Source organism: Mesocricetus auratus, unplaced genomic scaffold (genome assembly GCF_017639785.1).
Source record: "Mesocricetus auratus isolate SY011 unplaced genomic scaffold, BCM_Maur_2.0 Super-Scaffold_4256, whole genome shotgun sequence".
NCBI classification, from domain to species: domain Eukaryota; kingdom Metazoa; phylum Chordata; class Mammalia; order Rodentia; family Cricetidae; genus Mesocricetus; species Mesocricetus auratus.
The window spans coordinates 1,294,224-1,302,834 of record NW_024429182.1 but is presented as its reverse complement, the minus strand read 5'-3'; the positions used below and the strand labels follow the sequence as shown (position 1 = coordinate 1,302,834).

Sequence of the window (8,611 nt, the reverse complement as noted above, 5' to 3'; positions counted from 1 at the left end):
TAAATACACTTCCCAATCCCAGCAAACAAGGAACCCCAGGGCCCAGTCCTTTACAGAAATCTCTGCAGTATCCTGCAGCTCAGGACTCTCCCAGGGTGTCCCTATTTCAGCTCCTTTCCCAATAGCACCCTAGGAAGTGAAGGAGGATATTGAAGATACCGGGGCCAGATGTGAAAGAGAAAATGGACTACGGATTCTTAACAGGAGCAAGTGTTCTGTTAAGTCAGAGGACTTTTCATTCTCATAGTCACCAAGGATATCTCAGACAGAGCCACTCTCTGCATGAGCGAAATAACACCTCCATATAAATAACCAGGTAAAGAGTTTGGAGGTAACTTTGAGCATTTAGAGCAAATTTAGGTTAAAATGCATTTATTTGCTCCTGTCGGGCTTGAAAGGAAATCCAGCAGACAACTGTACTAATAAATTTAGTGTATTTAACAACAAGGCACCGATATTTAAGATGTAGCTTTTAGTAATGTTAACCAAATTTGTCATGAGATGATGTTTTTTAAAACCCATAAGCCACAAATAAGTACCATCCCCCAAGATTCAAAACCTTAAAAATGCAAATTATTCAATGAAGTATCTTCTTATTTGGTGCAAAGATATTAAATGACATCTTTAACTCTACCATTCAAATAATTATCTAGCATTTGAACACCACGTTGAAAAACTGCCATTGTTTATTAGAAATTAAAATTTAAATGAGCTATTTTCTTTCAGCAGGATTTTCTTAAAGTTTTAAAATTATGTTTATGAGATTAAAGTGTTACTGCTTTTTACTTTCTCGGGAAACACCTTTTCCTTCCTCTTTGCAGGCTGAATGCAGTTCAGGTCTGGTCAACACCACCTCACTAGTTCTGACTAATCGTGAGGATTATTTTATGTCTGAGGAATGAATTTGCACCTGTGACAGTTCATTGTTTCCAGGTTGAAAGTTATTAGATTTCACAAGACAGTCCATATTCAAATGGTTCCTTTGTTTCTCTGAATAGAAGGGAAGCTGAACAGATAGCTAAATGGGGTCACTCTGGGCATTTCTTGCTTTGGTGTTTCGAGACATGCTAACTCCATAATGTGTTAACAGGAGTTATGACAAAAAAATGAGATTGTTGGCTTTAACCCGTTATTATAAACATTTAAGAAATATACATTATAACAGAAAGAGGAAACAGCTTTCAAACAAACTAGTTAACCTCTAGGTAAATAAAGCCGTACAGTTTTCTATGCTTCAGACTTCTTTTTATATGTCTACCTGCTCTACCATGTCTAATGGAACAGACAAGTGCACCCTGTTTCAAACTAATTTGCAGCACCTTTAATTTTGAGGGGGTCCTCACATTTGTGGAAAGCGGGTTTATGACAAGCTTAGTGCATCTCATTTCTATGTGGATTCTACCCCCTCTCTCATCTGTGCCAAACCAGAAAGGTGTTTCGGAAAAGAAAATCACGATTTCCAAATTAATCAATATGTGAACTGCTCAAAGTGTAAAACCAACAGAAGTGTCTAGAGGCAGTCAGTCTCTTGCTGTCTATTTTTAGCTTCCTTGACCAATGCACAAAAGCTGTTTTAGAAACCCAGGTGGATTTGAAACTGGAAAGAAAATAACCCAAACGAATAAAGGTCTTTTTTTTTTTAATCCCGCTACAACCTTAGAAAATTCATTAAGGAAGGTGAAATGTAGCAGTTAGACCTTTTCCAATTTAATGTGACCACTGAGGTGGGCCTGACCTGAGTGACTGCAGCTTCACCCAGAGTTACTCTGAAATCTTTGCTTATTTCATGATCAACAGAACGGATCCAAGTCATGAGAAATGTCAAGTCCTGGGTGGCTGCATTTTCCTGCTTATTTTTTTAAGGTTAAGAACTGGACTTAATGCACGGGCTTTAGATGGTAATATTGAAATCAAATCCATTTGTCAGGTTTGTTTAAGACACAATAGGAAAACCATTATGAAAATGCAGGCACAAGCCTTTAAAAATAAAGGTTTCTTTGTTTCCTCTTATACCAATCGTCCCAAACAAGCATAAATTCCCTGCCTCTAACCTCTCTTAAAGAAACTAATATATTAAATTAAAAACTCTTATCTTTCCCTCTCATTTCCATCCCAAAATAAGTCCCCCCCACAACCACACTCTTTCAGAGTCTTTTTTTTTAATCACCTCGGGAATTAAATCCCAGCTATGGATTCAAAATGACAGATTTTGTGGGTTTTACTTCTCAGCGATGATGTCATTTGCGGGGAATTGTTGGGTAAACCATACACTCTTTTCAGAAACCTGCAATTACCTCTCTGAATAAAGAGATCAATGTCATGTTTCTAGAAATAATGGCTAATGATATGTCTCCCAAAAGGAAGTGGCGTTATTAATTACCTCATTGTGAACACACAGTTTATAGACAGCTCAGAGGGCCACTCGCCCAATTAAGTATAATGACTATAGCTTCAGTTAGTCCAACTGCATCGGGATTAACAAGCCCACAGCTTTACAGGCAAGAGAGGTAGACATGCCCAGTTAAGTGTACTCCCAGGCCATACCTGCATGCAGGGAAGATTTGGCGGTGAGAAGGGAAAATTCCCAACTATTTTGCAATCATCTTCTTTGTTTCTATGTCAGCTGCCTCAGTGTTGACCTCACCCCCAATGCCATTTAAACTGTATAATTTACATTATATGTTTAACTATATACTTATATGTGAAAATATTTTAAATGAGTTTAAAGACATAAAATTTTAGTATTATATTTAAAACTATATTGGAAGTGTATTCATTTCTGTATATACTCATAAGATTTTAAGATTTATGCAGTAATTTATATTTAAGTTGTGTGGGTAATTACAGAACTATATATTTATGTATAAAATGCAGTAGAGATATATTAACAATACAAAAAATTGACAAAAGAACAATGAACCATGACCCAAGGGACTGCAGATACCAACTAGAATTTACCTCTGCCAAGACTAAAGCCCTAATGTTGGATGTGGTAACACAGACTGCAATCCCAGTACTATGAAGGTCAGCACAGTATCAGAAACTAAGACAAAAAGAAGGAAGACAAAGTCTCTGTGTGTGTGTTTCTCTCTGTCTTAGTCTCCCTCCTTATGCACATGCACAATACACACACACACATGCATACACACATACATGTGCCCACACATACATGCACACATGCACACAAGCACACACACACTTGTATGGTGATTAAATGTTAAAAATTCTTTTAGGTCACAGAAGAGGCTGGCTGGAGAGCTTTCCACACAGCCCCATGTGTTAAGTTCAGCCATCTTTTAGATGACTTCATCCTGCTTTCCCTCAATGGGTTAACCCAGCAGTCCCGGGCTGTTGGTTTCATCTAGTTTTCTAATTGTTATGGAGGCTACACGTTGAGCTCTGGATAATGACATGAGACATTTAACATGTGTTCTGTTTGTCTCATTAACAAAGGTTAGTCAAAGCACTGTATCAGTGACAAAGGAGACGTCCCACTCCACATCTTTGGCCACACTGGGCTCTCCTTGGCTCCAACATGGACCGGAGGGAATGATGAGGATGTCACTGGCATCACAGAGGAGAAACTAGAGATGCTGAGTGTCCACATGCCAACTGTGTTGTCCATCTAAACATAGACATCAGGGGGTTCATGAAAGCCTCCACTGGCCACTCTAAAAAACTCCCATATTGCCTGCAACAGACCATGTTAGAATTAAAGAAACTGCAGTATGTCTAATTTCACTCCCAGAGAAACACTAGCATGTGATTTCCAGGAGCACAAACAAAATGCTCACAACAATGGCATTTGAGAATAAAAAATTATCAACAATGGAAATCTAAACAGAATACCATGCAGCAAGGAAAACCAACAATATGTACATATGTTTAAGTGGTTAGCATGTGAGTGGAGACATGCCAGGCACAAAGTCCAGGAGAGCAGCTCAAGTCTGAAGAGTGAGGCCAAGCTCAAGAGTCAGGGATGCCACAGGAGGCAGAAGGGTTCTGCAAGAAATGATGGCCAATGGGTCTCATAAGTGCTGTCTTCACGCCCATCCTTTATCCAGACAGGTGCTTTCATTTAAGAGTATGAGTACACTATACCTTATGTGAAATATTTTAATGCTCTCCATTATGTCTGAAGCCACGTTTACCTGGGGAAAACAGTATATATGAGGATCCTCCCAGCCACACCATTCATAGGAGAGGAAAAGGACAAGCAGTAGCCAGATATTGTACGTGGCTACCCTGCCGATGGGAGGGTTGTATGTGGTGTTTATGCAATTATGAACGTTGGTGTCCACGTGTGGATGTGCATGTAGGGCCAGAGGGCAGTACTGGTTATCTTCCTCGATAACTCTTCCACCTTATTATACAGTTTTGATGCAAAGTCCGTCAATGAAGCTGGAACCCCTGAATTCAGCGAGATTCATTGGCCAGAGTGCCGAGGACGTGCCCCATGTCCACATCTCTCTCAGCACTGGGGTTACGGGTATACTTTTGCTGTGAGCCCTCATGCTTGCTGTGCCCTAGGCACTTCGCCAACTGGGCTGTATCACCAGGAAATGAAAGAGAGTTTTTAAAAGGATTTCTTGATAAATGTAGGAAAGAACTAGCAAGGTTTAAATCAAGTGCTTTGAGCAAGGAAGATGAAAGATAATATTCCTCTGACCAGGATGAGGAGGCCAGGAACCCCGGAAGTACTAGGGGAGAACCACGTCTGTGAAGAGTAGGCCCTTGTCCTCTACCCCAGGAACCTCCTTGGGGACTAGGCCACGCAGTGTGGGCCTAGGTCCTGGTCCTGTCCCAGCCGTCGGCATTCAGGTGTCCATTGAGGCTGAGACAGAAGCCTCTGTCATGAAGGCTCTTCTTCATTCTGACACCCTCTGGTTCAGCCGTGGCCATTAATGCCTTTCTTCCAAACTGCTCAGCTCAGTTTTCAAGTTCCTCCACTCTCTCACCGCCTCTGGAGGGGACACTGGAATAAATCGGACAATAGTGTCACTTATAAAGCCAGCAGGCCTGAATGAGCAAGTCTCCTGTACCCGCATGTCCTTTTCTCCAGCACTCTGAAAGAGAGGCCTACGGAGCAGCCTGCCAATTCTGTACCATTTGTAGCTAAGAGAACATCAAGTTTAATAAGGGTGGACATTACCTGAGGCAGAATCATGCCCAGGGTTGTCCTCTATCCTCCACACGATTGTGTGCACACCTGCACACACACCACCTGTGTATGCATGCCTCACATGCAGGCGTGCGCGCGCACACACACATGCGCACACACACACACACACACACACACACACACACACACACACAACCCAACAGAAGCCAGACTGCGAATCTTGCTGTTCAGCTGGGGATCAGGAAACTCTAGGACAGCCGAGCTGTGAAGGGATCGGTCTGGTCTCCCGGAAGATGGAGAAAGTTAGGGCTGTGCAGTCATACTCGGACAGTTCCGGTCCCTGGGCTCCGGATAAACTGCAGCAGGCATCTGTGACGGCGTAAACACAAGCAGGACACACATATAAAATGACGCTGTGAAATAAAGTGTGGGAGAAACTTTCAAACCACCTGCAAGTCAATGCCCCAGCATAAATATTTCTTGTGTATATAGTTACTTCTAGTTTTGCCTGCCATTTTACATAGATGTCATATTCACTTGTTTTTAAATTTTATATCATAAACACCTGTAACGTGTCATCTTCCCACCAGCCGCCTGGATCCCAAGCTGTCTCAGCTCCCAAATAACACACAAAACCCTATATTAATTATGAAGCTGTTGGCCATTTGCTTGGTTTCTTATCTACTAGCTCTGACTTAATTATTAACCCATAACTGTTAATCTGAGTATTTCCACGTGGTCTTCTCTTACCGGAGAAAGGACCCGAACCTCTTACTTCTCCTGTGCCCTACATTGTGACTGACTGTGCCTCTGTTTCCCAGAATCCTCCTCGATTCCTAGTCCCACCTATCTTGCTTCCCTATTGGCCAACAGTGCTTTATTCAACAACCAGTAAGATAAGCACATACACAGAAGGACTTCCACCATCAAACCCCTTTTCCTATTCTTTCTAGCCTATGTAGACAATACTTTAATCTAGATATTATTAAGTTACCAATCTAACATATTATAATTTATCTAGGCAAGTCCTTTCTTTGGGACATTTAGATGAGTATATTATTCTACTGTTATGGAGAAATCTATAATTGATACTCTTATGCATAACCTTTTTCCTTTACAGTGTCTCATGAGTTTGATATTCATGATCGGATTTGTTACTAATCTCACTGAAGTAACTCAAAGACCTAACAAGCAACTTTGACTTCTGGTGGAAGGGTTAGGGTCCACCATGAGGAGAAGAAAGCAGATGTCACGTTGTACCCACAACCAAGAAGCCGAGAGAGGAGGTTGCTGCTCTGCTAAGTTTCTTTTTTTTTTTTTTTAATTCAGTCTAAGGCCCCAGCCGGTGGGATGGTATCACCCACATTCAAGGTGTGTCTTACTGAATGGTTTGAAGCATTCTGGGTAATCTTCATATGCATGCCTGACACGTGTCTCCTGTGTGATTCTAAAGTCAGTCAATCAGCAATGAAAACCGACCGCCACAGTCATTTAAACGTATTTCCTCATGGCTATGTTTTCATCTGTCTTTTCCCTCTATCCAGTACTTTGCTCTGAGTCACTTCTGAACATCTGAGATGCCCTGTGCATTCACCCCAGGAAAGACACCCTAGGGCAAAGGTTCTATCCAGATTCAGTGCCTGCAACAACACTCTCTCTCTCCCTCTCCCTCTCTCCATCTCTCTCTCTCTCTCCCTCCATCTCTACTCCATCTGTCTATCTCTATCTCTCTCCCCCCATATGCGTGTGCATGTATGTATGTTTGTCTCTCTGTGTGTATATGTGTGTTTCTCTCTCTCTCTCTGTCTCTCTCTGTCTCTCTCTCTCTGTGTGTGTATGTTTGTCAGTCTCTGTGTGTATGGTGTATGTTTGTCAGTCTCTGTGTATATGTGTGTGTATTGTGTATGTTTGTCTCTCTGTGTGTATATGTGTGTTTCTCTCTCTCTCCGTCTCCCTCTCCCCCCATCTGTGTGTGTGTGTGTGTATGTTTGTCAGTCTCTGTGTGTGTATTGTGTATGTTTGTCTCTCTGTGTATGTTTTTGTTTGTCTGTCTCTCTCTCTCCTGCCTCTTCTCCACATGCAGTCTTATAGAAGGAAAGAACGAAACAGCATTCTTTGTGGGGAGAGGAGTTTCCTTAAGCAATACATCTAGAAAGGGCACAGTGAGGAGTGGTTTAACATACAGGCCAGAAGTCAGGTCTTGTGTCTCAGTCCCGTCTGGGTAGGTATAACAAAATATCATAAACTTGATGACTTATAAACCAAAGAAATTTGCTTCTTACAATTATGGAGGCTGAAATTTAAGATCAAATTTAAGGGCACAGTGTCTGGCAGGGGTACACTTTCTGGTTCATGAGTGGCACCTTCTTGCTGATCTCCACATTGTGGAGGAACAAGGAATCTCATAAGACCACTTTCAGAGACCGTAATGCCATCTGTGAAGGTTCTCCTCTCATCATGTCCCCAAAGCCATTCCTCCCATATGTTACCTTGGGAGTTAGGCTTTCAGAATATCAGTCTGGGGGAAGACCTGACATTCAGACCTAGTCTTTTCTCCTTCTTGCTATGTTAGATGGGTCCCCTGTGTGGAATCAGATAGTAAGGTAAATAATTTTTAAATCTGCATCTAACTAATCTTAGTATGAGCCAAGAAGGGCATCAAAGAGTCTCTTCATGGGATCCAAAAGAGAAATTTTCCCTCTTTGTTTCTTTAGGAATAAAGTCTTAAAAGAGGGATGTAGAGGTGGTTCCGGGGCAGAAAGCATCCTGAAAAGTCTCACTTTGACAATCTCATTAAGATAGCCTATACCAGGTTCTAGCTCTCCTAGGCACAATGCCCTAAGACCTTCCAGCTGTGGTTACTGATCAGTCTGAAGAATGACATTTCTGAAAAGGACTTTTACCAATCCAGTCATCACCATCAATGGAGAATTCATGTGACCATGAAATCAGAAATGCCAAAGAATTTACCTCTTTGCTGTTGGATTGAGATTTGATGGAAGAAACAGCCAGGCAATTAATTCTATTTAGGAACCATGCATCTCAGCTTTGAAGTGAAATGGATTTCCCTGTGGCTTTATATTGGTTACAGCTTTTATTAAATTCAATTACTTTTCCCTCTGGTCTGCTCCATAAAGGTACGTTCAGAGAGTAGGATGGCTCTTAACAGAACTATTTCCACTGGAAAAGATGGTGACTGGGTTGGTTTGGCCACTAAAAAGGCTGGTTCTCAATAAGCAAAATAACAGATGACAGGTTGTGTTTGTGTGGTGGCCTCCAAGTCTTGCCATCATCAGCTGGCAAAGAAGCAAGGACACATCTCATTATCCATTTCTCTCTTTCTTGCCCGTATCCCCATTCAATGCCTTTGTCCCATCGCTACACAAACCAGTGAAACCGTGGGACCAGGGAAGTCTTCTCTGGAGACTTCTGGAGGTTGGGATCATTGTCATGGGAAAAGCCAAGAATAAATTACCTGTAAAGGGCATT

The 8,611-nt window shown here is 41.8% G+C and overlaps 1 protein-coding gene across 4 annotated transcripts in view; it reads right to left on the bottom strand.

Annotated features, from left to right (window-relative positions):
- Positions 1–417: 417 nt before the first annotated feature.
- Positions 418–8,611, bottom strand: part of Rab11fip2 (RAB11 family interacting protein 2) — a 68,793-nt gene continuing 60,599 nt past the window's right edge. For 2 of the 4 annotated variants that reach the window (XR_005875939.1, XR_005875941.1), the window contains one exon: positions 418–5,491. The gene's annotated coding sequence lies outside the window, so the exon portion shown is untranslated. The remainder of the gene's footprint in view (positions 5,492–8,611) is intronic. The other 2 variants (XR_005875940.1, XM_040742010.1) reach the window with 1 other exon arrangement.